We start from the raw sequence: 18,194 nt of genomic DNA, 5'->3' as shown, positions 1-18,194 counted from the left end.
ATGCAGAAGAGGAGGGAAAAACCCCAACACATTGTCCTATTGCACAGAGAATGAGAGATTTTATTCAGCCATGTATGTGATATAATATTCTTTTGAAGTTAAAATACTTTCATTTACAGTGGCTTTACTTGCAGATTGTAGCTCTTTTTCTGCAGAGGCCATCAGTGCAAGGTGAGATTAAAGACAAACTTTACAAATCCCTATTTTGTGGCATTAAAAGTAGAAAACAGAGGAGCTTTCCCCCTCGGTGCTTGTCAGGGCTGCCCTGAGAAGTGCAGTGCTGGGTGCTCGGGTTACACATAATCCCCCAGCTTCGAGCAACAATTAGCACCACAATCTCTAGAAAAGCTTTCAGCTCTCAACAGGTGCCTGAGCATTGTGCTCAGGTTTAAATCAAAATCTGGCAGAGGGAATGTCCCACCTCCTGCCACCCCTCCCCATTGAAACAACTCTGATTACAGCCCAGTCAGAGCAGTTCCACTCTCATTTTTCTCCAAAAAGACCAAACATGACTTTCACCCCTTTTGTCTGAGTGCTTTTTTCCTTTATCTTCCTTCATCTCTCTGACTCAGAGATCTGAAGGCAGGAAGTGGAATTTATTGGTTGCATACTATGAGTCTACTACTTCTCTCCTGACTGGTGAAAATAGAAGCAAATCCTTTGAGAGCTATATAATTATATTGACAAAAATCAGAAAGACTTTCCCTCTCCCTGAGCAGTTTCAGATATTAGAGTCCAGAAAAATGCACCAGGTACATCAGTCTAATATTAACATTGTATCTGCATTAAGGTGTGAATTATAGATCTGAGGGGTATTTTTTTGTAATATTGTGCATTATAAAATCTCCTTCCCAATCAAAAATCGTATTCTTTAGATGAATTTTTTTTTCTGTCTTTCAGAGCATCTTCACAAGGCAAGAATGGCAAAGTGCCTCTTACAATTCCAACTTGTACAGTAAGTAAAACAACACTGAATACTTCTCAGAAATAGTCTCTTTTTTCCAATGCAGAGGCATGCTCTACCCAGAAGAAATATTTATTAGGAAGAATTCCCTCCTTAGTAGTCAGTCAAGCTTTTCTGATCCAGTAACAAACACTTTCTGGCAAAATAAGCAATTTAGAGCCCTGCAATACTCAAGGGAGGCCGACTGCCTAGTGAATTAATCATTTATGATGAATAAAAAGAAAATCGTTATGAGAGATATCAAAAGATGCAGTAAAACACAATGGCACTTAAAAGAATAAGAAATCTTGACATTTGAACTGACTTGTTTCCATATGGAAACAAGACTGATAATACAAACCAGATATTCCTCTGGCAAAATTCAGATTCTAAACTCAAGTCTCCACAACACAATGAGAAAACAGAAAGGAGATTAATCATGTGCAATTTCCAGTTTGCTTTCTTCTCTGCATCTTGTGGAGTCCTACTGCCATTATCTTTCTGGGCCATGATCACAACTGTTTCTCCCAGATTTTTGCTGCCCTCTGGTTCCTCTGCTCCTCCCATGGGTAGATCCCAGGGGCTCACACCCTGTACCTGGCAATCAATCCCCAGGAAACTCAGCATCCTAAATGGTGTCTTGGACTTGTTAATCCTTTAATAGTTTTTATTATTCTTGTCCTCTAATCTAAATTTATTATCAACTAATTCTTAATTACTATCTCCTCCCTTGGACCTGAAGCCTCTCCTGGGTCAGAAGTGCTCAATACCATGAAAGAGAAGGTCACAAAAATCAATTTTCACATACAAATGAAGCCACACACGACCTATCCTAGCAGCCACTAGCTCATGGCCAGAAATGGAAATATCTTCCAGTTATGCTGTAACATCCTTCTATTCCTCTAGGATGGCTACAGAAAGAATTCACCTCCTGTACTGAAGCTAGCAGCTAAAACAGTGGCAACCCTGGAAGTCAGGACCCTCTTTTGGGTGAGTGGGGCCTCACCCAAAACCAGAAGGGCAGAGAGGTCTGCTGGGCTTTGGGTGAGCAGATTTGGAAAAGAGGTGCAGATGAGATAAAATGGTCAGAGAAAATTAAATCAAGACAAGAACAGAGAAGAAAAAAATCAATGTTCCTGGCAGTTTGCCACTGGCACTATAAGCTCTGTATTGACATCAGTATATTCCTGTAACTGCAGCAAATCTAGTTTTTACAGCTCTGTCCAGTAGAATTCATCAGCTACAGTTCTACTAAGTAGCAGAATTAAATTCTTATTTTTTTTAAAAAAAGTCTCAATTTTAATATATCAAAATTGACTCAGACAAAAATGGCAAAACCACTGCAATGTAAAGAGCTTATTCTCTTTAATTGACTTAGTGCAACTACCACAGCCTGCAAGAGGAAAGTCTGGAGTCTTTTATTCTATCAATAACATTCTTATGTTTTTACAAAACAGCAAATCTATACTGAAATAAAAACCTTCACCTAAATGTTTCCAACCCACTTTCCCAGAAAGAGGTTTCATGAACAGATGTGGTTTCAGGATGACAAAAAGTTCATCTTGCCTCTTTATTTCATTGGGCAGGTAATCAGCAGAACACACACAACGCCAAAATGACAGGATTTGGATTCCCAGCCATGCTGGATTTCATGTCACTTACAAAGATAAGTAGACAGCTCGAGGTCATCATGAGTGTGTTTCACTGGAAAATATTAATCTTTTTTATGGATTCACAATGACTTTAGAAAATACCTTACACAGAAAGGCCAATTTCACTCTGCTGAATTATTTTGTTATCAGCAGTTTAGGATTCACTGTGAGCCTTAAGGACAAGCCAAAATTTAATTGTACTACTTTTCAATAACAATAATAAAAAACCAAGATCCTGAGCCAATTTATTTACAATCTAGACAAGACTGAAAATAGCAAGGAAACACCAAAGAAATATTGATAACAATAAACAGGAATAAACCAGAAGCCTACTGCAGTTGATTTTTTTTTCATGTGAAAACATGAAAGTTGGGGTTATTTTGGGGTACTTCTGAAGAGCCTCTCCAAAATGTAAAGGAAACAAAATCAAGAACATAAACTTACTTTACCTGGAATATCATTGAGCAAAGGATAGAGCCATATCTCTAAAAGCGGGGCAAAAAATTAAGGAAGATATTAAAAATCAAGAAATTAGAAAGCAAAAGAAAGTAGCAAGCACCTGTATGGGGAAAGAAGTGGACAAAGAAGATAAGCACTGAACTGGAAGTGGTGCAAGGATTGCTGGACTTCAAATGGGCAACTCTGTTCATTTCCAGAACTTCAGCTGTTCTGCTGAGGAGAGAGCAGGAGTGATGGATGCATCCCAGTGTGGGATAATTCTGAAGTCAGAGAACATATGCTTTGGGTTTAATCCAACTGCAGAGTTCTGGCAAACATGCTGCATTTAGAGAGGCAAATACATCAACTTCAATTTTTTAGCAGCTGTGCTGCCCTTTAATTGCTCACACCCTGAAGTGTACACTTGTACCCCTCTCCCTCACCTCCAAAAAGCAGATCACTTCAAACAGCCCAGCCTTTCTATCTGAAGCCAACTAACAGCTCTTGCCCACTGGAATTTTCTCTGAGATATACTGTTATTTTCCACTTCTTCTGCCCATTTTCTCCTTAACTAAACACACATTGAAGTGTCTTCCTAGGAAGGCTGAGCTATACTAGCAGGAACCAAGACTGCTTAGTTCAGCTGGCAAAGCTCCTCCCTAGAAATCCCAAATTAGCCCAGATCCAGAGTGTTCTCTCTTTCACAAATTAAGGTTCTCCTCACGGCTCTGATCCATAACTCCAAGCATTAACTCTACCCAGTGTATCAGATCCAACTGAAGTCAGCAGCAGTACCAGACCACCTCTAACTTTGCTTTTCCTCCCAGCCCTCAGTGGGGGTTGTACTCACACACCTCAGGTCGCATCCACAACCTCTGGCCAGCAAAGCCCAGCTGCCTTCCAGCAGAGCTGAGGAGAAGGAGACAACATCTAAACCTCTCCTCACAAACAATCAGGTTTAGGCACCCATCAAGCTCATTGGCACCAGGTGTTTCACATTCCCTCAAAATTACAGCAAACACCATCTTCAAGCTACAAACCTTTTAATATGAGCAGGCAGCAGGTGCCAGGAGTTAAGGGGGTGATGGCAGTCAGGGCTGGAACAATCCCCTTGAGGCCTAAGGGGAGAAAAGGATGGTGCAAGAGAGCTGTAGGAAAGGAAAAAGTGTTAATTTTGTACCTGGTTTTCCCTTCCCCTGGCAGCTGAGGGACAGGAGGAGCTGCACAGAGGGAGAGGTGCAGAAGGATGGGGTTGCTTTGTTTAAGGCCACTGAGGGAATGAGAGGAGAATTTGGCTGAGGCAGCAAATGCAGAGGAGAGTGAACCCTGCTCCCCTCGTGGCTCACTGCTCTAGAGCCCCTCTGGCTGCTCACCCCCAGCCCTGCCTGTGCTGCAGTGGGTAGGGAGGAAAATCCCACAGGGAATGGAAAGGGACAATAATCCAGAGTCTGGGCTCCTCACCATCACACACAATGAGGAGAGAGACAGCCCTGCCTGCTTCCTGCTCCTCAGGTTTCTGTTTTGCACTTGCCACCAGTTAATGCCTTGCTGTGGCAAAGCCCTTCTGTAAGCATGAACTGGCAGCTGTTTATGGGGGTCTTTCCCAGGGTTGGCCTCTTGTATAAATGCATTTATTCCCCATATCACACTCAGACTCAGGACAGGAATGAACTGCAGTAAATAAATCTCACCTGCAGACCTGGGTTTTTGTTGGTTTGTTTGTTCTCAGCTGCTGCATTCGCAGGAACCCCCTGGCCATGGCTAGGTGCAGGAGCTCAGCACCCCTGGACTCCAAAGCACAGGTACAACTCAGCTCCTCATCAGCTCAAAGCAGATGTCCCCAGCAGTTCCCACACTCATCCCTGCCTGAGATGCCTTTGGAGCACAGCACAACCTCAGCTGAGGCACATCTTGTGAATGCACCACATTCCTGTCCACCTCCAGCACATGGAGGAAGTTCAGCTGGCACCGAGTGTCGGAAACGGCCCCGGTGCAGCAGGACAAACAATCTCCCAGCACCACTTCACTGAGACACAAATTTCAATCTTGTTTGTTCAGAAACGACTGCCCCCGCTGTCGCCAAGAAAACCCAGCTCCCTGAAACACAGAAACTCTAAATTATTTATTAAGATCTTGTTTGGCTCCTCTCAAGCTTTGTATTTTGTTTTCATTTGTCAGATTGAGCACTGCTTGGCTGTATACTGAACTACACCGTGACCCCTGATTCACTCTTCCACCAATTCTCTTCATATCTCTTAATTGTCTTGAAATAGCCAGACTTATGTGTGGTAATTAATGTTTATGTGAACTTGGACACTGGAAATCCAAAAATGATTAGATTTCTGGAGGGCTGAATGAACCGGTGTCTACTGGTGTATTGGTATGTAGTGATGTGAGCTTGGAACTGTGAACTGCAGACTCTAAAACCTGGGTCTACTTTGTTATTCCACCTCTGCAGAAGGAGGATCTCTCTCTTAATTCACCTACCTCCCAAGTTTGGGAAAAAATCTGGAATGTGACATAAGTGCTAACACTGTAATTAGTCGGAAAAACTTTCCCTGTTCATCCCAACATATTCAACAACAGATGTCTATCACTTAAAAAAGACTAATCAAAATTTTAAAACATATATTCTGGGCAGAACATTTTTAAAACAGAAAGTATTCAAGATGGAATTGTCTTGATAGTGTCTGCTATAGACAGACTTAGGACAGCTCATTTTGTTTAAAAAAATTAAATAGAAAGCTTCTGGGACTTGCTTTTGTATTTTTCTGTTATAAATTTAAACCTGTGTTATAAACAATGAGATGAAAAAGAATTTTCTTAGTGCTGGTAGATTAAGACATCATTTGTAATGCCCAGGAGGGGGAAACTTGGGATTTACTGCTTTTGGATCCAGAGTGTCATGGAGCATTAAGAAGATTCCTGCAAAGCTGCCTGACCTCAGGCTCTGTGGAATTCCCTGTTCCACAGCACAGTGAGGCTACAAACCAGCTCTGCCTTGTAGTAGCATCCTGAAAATGGACCTCACATGATTTTGGCCCACAGAGGGTGGAAAAGTGGCTGCTGTTTTGATCATCTAATCCTCAGTTATTGTACAGTGAAACATTAATTCATGCAGAAGACAAGAAAGGCAAAGATCATTGCCAAGGAAATGAGGATGAACATTTTCTGTAATATACAGACAGGTCACATATAGAGAAGAACAAACCTGAAGCACTTACAAAACTTCCAAGGTAAATTCCAACAAGCTTCTGGGGAAACATAAAATAGCTCATGATGTTCTCATAGCAAATTGAAATTGTCAGATTTAATCAGGATTTCTTTTCTCTGTGCTGTGAGACCGTAGATGCAGGCTGTAAGACAATAAATATTGCACAACAGGAAGAATAAATATTCCATAATGTCCTATTCCAAGAGAATGACATTTGAAGTTTCAGGCTTTTTAAAGTCTTACTTTAAAAATAAAATATAAAGAGAATCTGGGGATTGTATAAATACATATGCTAGAACCAGGCTAAAAATGTTCTTCAGACTTCCAGTTTCAAGCAAACAATTAAACAGCTCTTGCATATGCCCCTGGTGTCAGCCTGTCTCTCAAAGCTTTGCAGTAATAGAGCTGGGTCTCACCCATTGATTTCCAGGAGATTAGATCCCTAAATCCCAGTATCACATTTTCTAGAGTGACTGATATAATAGAAACCCAAAATTTTCCATCCATAAAGACATCAGCACCCAGCTCTGCCAAAGCAAGGACCCTCCTCAGCTGAGGAGTGTGAAATGACGCAAGAGCACAGTTTAATACTCAGACAGATACACAAAACAAAATTATAAAATGTTTTAAGGTCATCCTAGGAAAATTGTATGACTGGAAGGTCATGACTGAGAAATTATCAACTCATTTACAATCTCAGTTATAGTTGTATAATGCAGAGTTATTCAAGATATTTGGCACTCTGAGAACCTGTGCTTCTCTTTTGTGTTGCTGTGTTGTTACTGAACAGCAGTGACAGGCAAGTCTGCAGGACCAAAACTCAGCCACCCCTCTGATTATAAATAAATAAATAAATTTGTATTTAAATTTTAAATCTGAAGAACTGAAAATCAGAGATTGCCATATCAGTTATCTGTGAAGGAAATGAAAAAATTGTGATTTAGGCAAATAATTAGTTACATGATGAATATTTTAAATTTCATAATATGACTGCTTACATCAATAATAGGTAAGAGCAGAGATAGTAATTAAAATGTCTGGTTTTCAGAGAATGTTCAACAGTTCCAAGGTTTTCACCTTTAAAGAGGTAACAACATCTCCTGGTTTGCAATGCATAGCCAGCCTGCATGCGATTCCTGATCCACTTCAGATAGAAACACTTACATAATGCCAGGTCTGGAGGAAACAAATGACTTACAGCCCTGGCCATTTGCCAGATCTGCAGGGTTCAAGCTCTGGGTGAAATGGGAATGAGAATATGTTACAATATAAATCTTGTGGTGGTGGATGTGAAATCACTTCAGTGATCACAGAGCAGTTTCTGGTGAACCAGCCCCTGCTGTACAACCACACTGCCGGCTCTGACTGTCCTTTTTTTTGCTGACAGTCTTGGCAGAGCAAGCGAGGACTCACTGATAAGAGGGGACTCTTTATCTCCAGAGGTGGTCCTGGGGTCAGAGTTGAGGAATGTTGGCTGGATAGCACTGGAGCATGTGCTGCTGCTGCTGCCTGCAGTGTGTTTATCTGTTCCTTCCACGAGCACCTAATGCTCCATGACATAATCAGGACCAAGAGTAAAGCTACGTACAAAAAGAACCAAATATTTCATCAATGACAACACCACCAAAAACTACATTAGTAAGAAATAAAACATTTTTGAACCTCAGGAGAGAATTAGAATGGAAATAAACCCTAAGACATGAATTTTTAATTACCAGATATTGGGAAAGAATGTTTTCTTTGGGGGAGTTTTTCTGAAACTAGCAGCTGTCATATTCCTTGTGCCTTTATCCTTGTTTTGGAGGCACAGCACCAGCCTGGATGAACAAAGGCAACTCATATGCCACTGCAAAACTCACCTGTAAGCAGCTTATACCTAGAGATCATTTGGAAGTTTTTTACTGTCAAAGTTATATGAGCAGCAGAAAAGAAACACAACAGGAAAAAAAAAATGCTTAGCAATTGCAAGCACCATTTAATACAGAAATATGGAACAGGGAAACCCAAGCTGTTTTTAAGCCAAGGCTGAACCATCCAGTGTCACCATGTGAGTGTCACAAAAATGAGATGAACTGGAAGGGTCAGAATCAAAACCCACGCATGGAGTGTCCCCTGCAGCAGGAACTGTGCTCATGGCAAAAAGGGATTGCCCAGGGTATCCTGATTGAGGTCACTGAGATAAAATGTGCTTAACTATAAAAATTTGTATGTCTTTTAAGTCATCTGTAGAAAATCTAAACTGAAACCTTCCCGATTTTTAAGTTCTTGGCAATGTTGCTTCTCCCTTTTTCTCCTTGACTGAGCACTAACATACACTGTGTCAGTTAAGGTCAGGCTTATCTGAGCCTCTCTGAACTACTAATTCTTCTCTCTCCCAAAAGTGAAATCTAAACCTGTTGGAATTGGCCTCTCTTTTCACAAAACAGGATGTGAAACCAGGGCTGATAGCCCTGAGAGTAATGAAAAAAAAAATCAAAAGAAGTTTGCTTTTGTAATGGTGTTAACAGTCTAAATATCACAAGCTTTAATATATCAAATAGTCAAGGAATATTAGGAGATAATATTAATCAGGGACATAAAAATTCAGACATAGTTGTGTCAACTATTGTACTTATATATAATATATATGTATATACATAGACAGTGTGTTTGTGTGTGGATCAGGACCACTTCTAGCCACCTGCATATAAGTGAGTTAAGCATTCACTTTGTCCACAAAAATAACCAGGTGCCGGGTTCTTAGAAGAAACTGTCCCAAAAGGACATCATTTAACAAAATTATTCTTATCATTGAAACCTATAGCCTATATCAGGTGATATGCAGTTATTAGCTTTGTAATAGAACTTTGATCACTGCTTTTGGAATTTGATTGTAAAATTAAAAAATGCTGGAATAGTTTGGTGGACCACACGTAGCATTGTCATTAAAATACAGAATTCAACATATTCTACATATATTATGTTTATATGAATGAAAAAGCTAACAGGGGGTATAGTTATGATTTCCTATCCTCTACCCCCTTGTTTGTTCTTTTGCCCAGTGTTTGCTCTCTGATCTACACAACAAATGTTGTTTTTCAAGGAGTGCAAGAGTGCCCTAAGAAGTGCAATTTGTAAACCACTTGCATCCAGCTTTCTGCAGGTGTTTAGCTCTGGGTATGTGGAAACACACCCAGGGATGGTTTCAGACACTCACATCACTCCCAGGCCGTTTCATGCACACAGATAAAAAGTTCAGAACAAGCAGGTCCTGCCTGAAGGTGCTGCCTGCTGCCCCTGCAGCCCAACCTTGACACAATTTACAAATCTCCTGAGCGTTCCCAGGATGTTCTATGAATCCTATTTCAAATTAACAAACACAAATAGCCAGCATGGCCTTTAATATGAGATTAAATAGTTTTATTATTTTAAATATGCATTATTGTCTGCTTCCAACAGCTCATCTGTTAACTTTGCCATACCATGGTGGCAGTTCATGATGAAATTGTGTAAATAACTATAATGACTTTTGTATTGTGGATATCTGAGTTATGCAGGCTGTTTGCATCTGCTCAATCCCTTTTTCCTTCAGAGGGACAGCTGAGTGTCCCTGAAAAGGAATGACTGTTGTCTTACTCAAAATCAGGCATCACAGATAACAAAGACACAATTGTTTTGGACTTAGAATATGAAGTGATGATTAATCCTTTCCCTGAGCATTCTTGTCAAGTACTTACTTCACCTCCCACTTTAGTCAGTTCTCAAAAATCATCTGGCCTACAGTTCTTTTCTTTTTTGGTTGTTTTTTTGTTTTGGTTTTGGAATATGTTGCCTAATTTTGTTAGTCATGACAAAAAGCTGAAACCAATGGTGATGAGTCTGCACCAGGTGCCCAGTATTACGTCATGTTAGACATTATCTAGCAAAACAGTCAAATGCTTATTTTGGCTGAAGGGTTTTTTTTCCAGAGCAGGGATATTCTTCCCACCCACAAGAATTATTTTCTATTCTACTACCCAGAGGGCCATGAAAGAAAATGCCACTTTATCAACAAATAGACAGTTGTGTTCTCCTGAAAATGTAAAGTTCATTCTTTCACTTAGACCTTCATGTACCAAAATCAGGAGAAGAATTCCCTAATTCTGTACCTAATACACTGAACTGCAATTGACATAATCTTGTACAATGATAAGTTCAAGGCAGAGAGGGATAAACAAGTAATGTTATGTCCAAACCCATCACCCTGTACAAAACAGGTCTTGAGGTTCTTAAGCACACAGAGCCATCTGGCCACAGCCAAGAAATGCTCCTTTCAGGAAAGTCAACACTTTGCTTTGATATATGGACTTGTCCCACAGCTAAAATGTTATTCATTTCACAGATGTTGAGTTAAATCATTACAAATAAACAAGCCCATTTCCCTATCTGAGCATTCTTCTACCAAATAAAAAATGGTTTGCATTGTTCCAGGTGAAATCCCCTCCAAAGTGACTTGCCCAGATAACAGTGTTTACTTGAATTATTTTACCATGCAATTATGTTGTTTTCCATCCACAGTCAGCTGAGAACCATGATCCAAGATCATTCTGTTGCCATTGGATTGTGATGTTGGAGCAGAACTTGCAAAGGACATTTCATCCCACCAGGGCACAGTATCTCAAATATCTCAGCTATCTCTCTACAGTGTGATGGATCATCCTTTTCTTTCCTTTTTGGCTACACAGGGAATCCTGACAAACAAAAATATAAATTTTTTATCTGGAACTCTGGCTGATTGCCTGATCTCTTTTAAACTGGCTGCTGACACTAGAGAAAGTCGTCTTTCTCTGAAAAAAAAGGTTAAAGTCGATCACCAGGAGTTAGCTTCAGTGTCAGGTACCTTTTCTTTGCAAATAAAAGCTCTTGGCTGTCTCTTTTTTGAGACCTCTGATGTTTGTGTTGCACATTTTCATTAAATTCTTAGTAAATTGTTCTGCTCTGGGACTCTATAGGAGTTGAGACATCCTTTTTGTTATACATTCTCCTTCCTAACAAACTGATTCAATTAGGCCTGAGCCCACACATTTTTGTAAACCAACATTTTGATAACAAATTGTCCCAATAGGTACACTGCTTTTATAGAATTATTTCTACATTTCTCTTGAAATTAAATATCTCTTTCTATCTAAAACACTACTGAAATTTTTTGCAGTAATGAACACCTTTACCAAAGGCAACTTTCAAAGGACTGTGTAGTGACAGTATTAAATTTCACTGTGAAATTTGGGACTGTGGAGCCATCACAGACACAGTTACAGAGTAGGTTAGACCCTAGATGACAATCCAGGACAGATAAAAAGTAATCCTTTCTCTGTCTTTCTGCACCTTCTTTCCCCACTTTTCTCTTTTTTTTTTTTAACCTTTATAATGACCTGATCATACATAAATCCAGACTATCCCACTTCCCCACAAACATTGCTAGGTTTGTACTATGCCACTATTAGAAAAGTGACACTGATTTCAGGATTTTCAAACACTGTGTAAAATGAGAAAGTAGCCCAAAGGCAGAGAAACTGGTTCCTTAGCAAAAAATAAATGACTAAAAATAAAATACGTGTAGCAAAAATTACTATTATAAAAATTATAGATTTACAGCCCCAGTTTGTGATCAAAGGTCTCCAAGTTGCTATCACATAAAAGCTCTGCTCTGTCGTGGAGGAACATTACAGCTCCTCTATTGTTCTCAAACACAGTTCAGGTCAAAGAAGTAGCATAACAAATCAATTAATGTCCTACCTGCCTCCCTCACTAATTAGAGACTCTCTCTCTGCTCTTGATATTTGAAACTTCTCAGAAGGTGAAGATTAAAGTAGCAGCTCTCAGACTTTTCCAGAGGGTTCAGTTTTTAAGCCTTACCTTCCCTGACAAGTATGGATTCAGCTGAGGTGAAAGAGCATTAGGAAATTTTACCATCTCTGCTGCTTTTTTTTATTTTTATTCAACCCCATAAGCACAGTCTGTTAAACACTTCTACAAAAGAATATCTTTATTATCTTACCTCCAATTCTGGTTCTAAAAATACTCAGATAGTCCAGAATATTGAACCTAATTGCTGTTAAACCTAGTTATTCATGTTCTTCCCTGTTCCAGGAAATGTGGCCACAGCACACCTACAGTAAAGGTCCCATCAACATCCCTGGTTTTGTAATCATCTTTCAGATATGGACCAGCATTGTTCTTTTTTTTCCATAAGAGAAATTCTTCAGTCCCTGTGTCTCAATTCCCACTGGACCATTTAGATACATGTTTTCTACTCTTTCTCCTGGTCATTCCACTTTGAACAATGAGGACATGTAAGTTCTGTCATTGTTATTTGGCTTTCTATATTTTCCATATCCAAGACTATGGTCTAGCAAAACTCTCAAATTCCTTTCTTTTTACTCTTCCTCTTTTAGGCAGGACCATCCACCAGCACTAAATCCTAATCCTTAATCCAATGTAATTATCAAATATGCAGATTTTTGTTTCCATTACACAACTTGTGTGAGTGTAATAGAAGAACTTGCTCAGCTTCTTGGACAAGCACATGATTTGCATATTCACACAATTAAATGCAATAAATGTAATTAAATGGACTGAACCCTGCACATGTGTGTATCACATGCACCTCTGCACATGGAAGGTGCTCTGGAGTGATCAGAGCACGATGACACCTGGTAAATGCCTGGTACACAAACCCAAGACAAGAAAGCAGCAGTGTTTTTGCAGGAATTTTGGGTTTGGAAGGGTTAATCCAGAGCTTCAATCTCCTTTGAAGGCAGCATTTATGAACCATATCACACACCAGACTGTGCATTTGCAGCTTTCACTGAAGCCAGTGGGAGTCATGGCTTCTTCCAGCAGTGAGCCATACACACATAAACTGAATTAAAATATATTGTTTACATACCCCAAACCTAATAATTCACAGAACCCCTGGAATGGTACCACAGGACTTTCCTGCAGACACAACCACTTCTCCAGAGCTGGTTTTTCTTGCTGGCAGCTGACCCTCAAACCATTTTCAGACATAAATTGGTGTTTTCTTAACCTGCTGTAGGTGGGCCAGGGACTGTGGAGGATTTGGGTGCTGTCAGTGCTCCCTGCTGGGCTCTGCCCAGCCCCAAAATGTACCCAGCACAGCCCAGGGAAGGGCAGAGTTCTATGTTCTCTGTTCAGAGTTCTCTGTTCTATGTGCTCATCATTTCAGGGTGCTCATCAAGAAGCTGAGCAAGAATAGCAAGCAGAGCTCAGCAGAATGAGGATTATTCCTGGTAAGTCTCAAATGAGGTACTTTATTTTTCCTTTTTTTCTCAGTTTAGACAATTTTTAAAAATTTATTTTATTTCTATGGGTTTCTTCATTCTTTCTTGATTTTCAATAATTTAGAAGTTAAAAATTTTAAAAGCACATTAGATTGAGTCAATCCTCCACCCCCAATTTATCTCAACCTCAAATATCTTAACAGGTTCCAATTACCATAGTGGTTGACTGTTAGTTTTACTTTGACTGGACCCTTATTCACAGCAACCTTTAGGTTAGGAAGGAATTGTTCCCTGGGAGGGTGGGAAGAGCTGGCACAGGGTGCCCAGAGCAGCTGGGGCTGCCCCTGGATCCCTGGAAGTGTCCAAGGCCAGGCTGGATGGAGCAGCCTGGGGTGGTGGAAGGGGTGGGACTGGGTGAGCTTTGAGATCCCCACCAACCCAAACCATTCCATGATTCTATGAAACTCTCACTTCATGGTCCAAATTTATCTCAAGTGTATCAGCTCCAAGCTGGAATAACAGTTTAAAGAAACTGGTGAGGGCTCCATCCATTAAACCACAATTAGGGAACAGTTAGCAAAGATTTCTATTATCCAATATTTAAGATGAATGATGTAATTGCATCATAAGCTAATAAATAACTGATATCTACATCATATGTCATATGCTACATCATATATGTCATATCTACAATGATGTCATATGCTGACATCATTCTCAAAAATGTAAGTTTGTCCAGTTATCTTTCTCTGTGAGCAGTTTTTAGACAGAAAGGTGAACTTTAATTCTAATTTTTCCTAAATCTTTCTTTGATGACACCTTGAACAGTACAAAATGTTTTAATAGAAAACAAGTAACTCTAGCAAGATGATTGTATAGTTATAAAATATTCTGATTTTCCAAAAGCAGATGGAAAAAGCTTATGCTGAAAGATATTTTTCAGGAAATGTTAGAAACATCTCTTCAATGGATTTCATGTTGATGGAAACACAAAATGATATAATGATAAAGGACAGAATCCAATTATTCTAATATTTTATTTCTCTCAGAGGCCAATTTTAGACATTCCAGGGAGAAGCAGAAAACCATTTCTGAACAATACAGAGACTCAATGGAAGAATTTAAAAACCAGAGCAGGTGTTGGAAAATTGTATCTGCCCTTTTTTCTGTTTGTTGTCCAAAAATGCAAATTGCTTTTTACCAGAAACCTTCCAGCTACGTTTTAGCTTGACAAAATTTAGCATCTATTCATGCTAGTGCTGAGAAATAAAGCCATAAATGTCAGCACACAGCAGTCTGGATTTTATAATCACATGTCTCTCAACATCCTTCTACATAATGCCTAGGACCAGGTAATTACAGAGCAATTTTTAAAAGTCTCCTAATTAAATAAAATTAGGACAGAAAAAAATAGAGAATTAAGGAAACTTGTGTATTGAGGTTGCCAAATATGGATAATTGGCATAATTTTCCTTAGTAACTAAAATATGTAAACACCAAAGCTATTAAAAATCAGCAATTTACATTCACATTTAAGATTCTTTAAAATTTATAAAGTATCTCAGCTTTGTTAATGGCATAAATAGAGCCATGAAATCAGGGAGTCTAACATCAAAATTTCTATTTTCACACCCCTGAAAAGAATATTTTCCATGTTAAAGACACTCTCACCCAGTCCTCCAACTTAAACCAACACAATTTTCTCAATTCCTACCTCCAGAAGAATGAAACTACAGAAATCACATCCTTCAGTACATTTCCAAAAATCCCTGTCCCACCCAGCCTCTCCACTGGATATTAACTGGCCTTTGTTTCATGCTGCTTTGGTGCATTCTACCTCAAATTTGGTGCTGCTTTGGTACTTCAGGCAGGGCTTTGAAGGGCTCACGTGAGCATCTGATGTGGCTTTGTACCTAAATATCCCAGTGGACAGAAACCAGGACTACAGCAGTGGAAGGACTGGTATAAATCTAAAAGGACCAGCTAAATTCTCTTTTTTTTTGTCTATAACTATGAAATAAATGGGATTCCAGTGCAACCTAAAGTTTTTGCACTGCATGCTTTGACAGACATTAATGTGGCACCTGGACAGCATTCCAAAGTTTTCTATAGATAACCTAAGCATTTCAAAAGAAGGAAGAATATTCATTCTGCTTTATATGAAGCTGAAGATTTTCCTTGCAAGTGTGTTAAATATACATTTTCCATTCTGTGTGCTTTATTTTATTTCCAGAGCTGGACAGCCTTGGTTATCCACAATATCTTGCATCCATTTGGGAATTATTTGCACAAGATTCCCCTGCTGACAGTTCCCATTAGCACACATTCATTTACACATACTGGTTTTTTTCCTGGCATTTGTGAAATTCCTTTCTTCAAGTGGATATGAAAGGTTATTCCTTTAACAGACCCTTCCCCAGGTAGATAAGTCTCATTCAAGGAAGCTGTCGCTCAGCATGACCACGAGATCAAAGGGGCTGCAGCAGAAAGACAGAGACTGAATCTGTGAGGGGTCACTTGTCCCCTAAGCCCTGGCTGATGTTCACATCAAATGATTGTCCAGGTCCATCCCAACCATTCTGACATTGTGGCTGGAAGAGTGGGATTGCCAGGAATGCCGCCCCAGGTCAGCTTACATTCTAATCAGTCACTTCATTAATTAGTGCAAAATGTATTTGATCAGTGTAACCTCCTTCTCCTGGGCACTAAAACACACAGAAAACCTTGGGTAGTGCCCACAGCAGGGTGAGATGATTAACTGCACCCTCACCCAAAGTTTGCTCTGTGGCCACCAGCACATCTCAAACCAGAATTGATTCCTGGTCCCTCTGAGGACCAAGTGCTGGCAGTGAAACGAAGGCAGATCTCTCCTGTAAAGGCTGAGTTACAGGAATTGTGGAAACCAAAACAGGTCAATAAGAAAGAGGAAGATCTAATTCCTAATTTCTGTGAGAATGGATATCTCAACAAGGTATTCATTTCAAACCTGTGCAAACTTCATTGAGAAGGGGGAGGACTTCTGCTAATGAGATCCAAACACACTGATATATATGGAGTTTTGTCTGAGTGAACACCAGCAATTTTAGCATCTTTCTGTATTATTTATGTTAAAATGTAGTAAAAACAGGAGGTACTGGAAAGGTGGCTCAGGGACAGAATGATCTAATAACTACTAGCTCACAGATAAGGGTAAAGAATACACTGAATTTATAAAACCTTTCAGTGTTATAAAAAAAAATCAAATCCTTACCTGTATTATGGGGCACAACATTTTCTGTTCCAAATGAGAGCTGAGCCCTCTCATGAAATACAAGCTCCCACCTCAGGAAGGAACAGTCTGGGAGCCCAGTGCCAGGTGAGCAGCTCTGGATTTTCTTGTCCTTCCTTGATCACTAGCCAGTGTCCCCCATTGACTTTGGGCAGAAAAGATGATACTTGGAAGATCTTAAGAAGTCCTTGGCATACAGCAGAATTAGGGCCAGCCAGACTCTGTGCCCTCAGTATTTTTTGTTACCCCAATTTTAGAGGTCTGTCAAGCACCAGGCACCCTGAATAGACAATTCAATTGCATAATTTGCCTTCAATTTTCTGTAGCTGAGCCTGAGCTGGGAATTCAGCTGCAAGCATTTCAACATTGATGATTCACTGTTTGAAGGACCTCCAGGGAAGCCCTGCAGTACCTCCAGACAAAGTTCTCACCTCTGGCTTTTCTTGGCTTGCAGGTTTATTACCCTCTGGGGAGTTGAGAGGTATAATACATCAAAACACAACCTAAATTCCAGGCTTATACTTGTGCTGATGGACCCTGGAGCTCCTAATTATAATTACATATTCATATCAGCTGAATGAGATGCTAAATCAGCCTTGATCCCACTCGGTGCCTCTGCACAAAGCCACAGTTGATGTTGATTCTCAACTGGAAGAATGGGAGGGGGTACAGGAACATCCAGCTGTTGTGCATTTGACTCAAGAAATCATTTACTTTCTGATGTGCAAAATGATGAGCATAAAATAATGGGAGCAAAATAATATTCCCCACCCTGTGATTTACAAAAAAAAATTGCTAATGACCTCAAACCTAAGGTTCTAATGAAAGGACAATAATGGCAATAATAATGGGAAATATTATTTAAAAACAAGCCTTTTTTCAATTAATGCACATTTTTACACTTTGTTTCCTCCTTGACAGTTTGGCCAAAACAAATCTTCCTAAAGTTAATTTGTCTCAGGAGTAAAAGGGTCGATGCAGCATTACATGTTCATGCTCTGAATTCCAATAAAAGAGTTGTTACCATAGCAAAAAGTATTGTTGCAAAGACAACACACACAACATAAGATTAAAGAAAAAAACCTCCAGAAATATTTACAATGCTCAACAATAGCATAGTATATTCTGTCCTAATTACCTAAAATGAGACTCTGCTACTGCTGTGATACTGGCTCCTTTCAGAGCCATTTTTCAAAAGGCAAATCTCTAAATTGTTTGGGTTTTTTTCAAAATCATATCAATTACTTTAAAGATTATGTACATCATAATGGCCTGAGGCTTGTTAAGGATTGGAGAAAAGACATATTGTGTAAGATCTGTACATGAATGGTAAAAAAAAGCAGGTCATACCTTATATTCTGGGTTAATTTCAGGAAACAGAGGAACAAAGGGGGAAAAAAGGCTGAGAAATATGAAT

At 39.6% G+C, this 18,194-nt stretch overlaps 2 long non-coding RNA genes across 4 annotated transcripts in view; one reads left to right on the top strand and one right to left on the bottom strand.

Annotated features, from left to right (window-relative positions):
* The window catches only part of LOC107203903, a 68,888-nt gene extending 51,824 nt beyond the window's left edge, over positions 1-17,064 (bottom strand). For 2 of the 3 annotated variants that reach the window (XR_004497319.1, XR_004497320.1), the window contains exons 1-3: positions 16,760-17,060; positions 6,258-6,389; positions 4,074-5,130 (exon numbers count right to left, since the gene is read on the bottom strand). This is a non-coding gene — a long non-coding RNA (uncharacterized LOC107203903). Of the gene's footprint in view, positions 1-4,073; positions 5,131-6,257; positions 6,390-16,759 lie in introns of all 3 variants that reach the window. The other variant, XR_004497318.1, reaches the window with a different exon arrangement.
* LOC117244373 lies at positions 853-2,904 on the top strand. Its single transcript, XR_004497321.1, has 3 exons — positions 853-955; positions 1,850-1,933; positions 2,530-2,904. It is a non-coding gene; the product is annotated as an uncharacterized LOC117244373 (long non-coding RNA).
* Positions 17,065-18,194: the final 1,130 nt, after the last annotated feature.

This window comes from Parus major, chromosome 4A (assembly GCF_001522545.3).
Source record: "Parus major isolate Abel chromosome 4A, Parus_major1.1, whole genome shotgun sequence".
Taxonomy (NCBI): domain Eukaryota; kingdom Metazoa; phylum Chordata; class Aves; order Passeriformes; family Paridae; genus Parus; species Parus major.
This window is presented reverse-complemented; position numbering and strand designations above follow the sequence as displayed.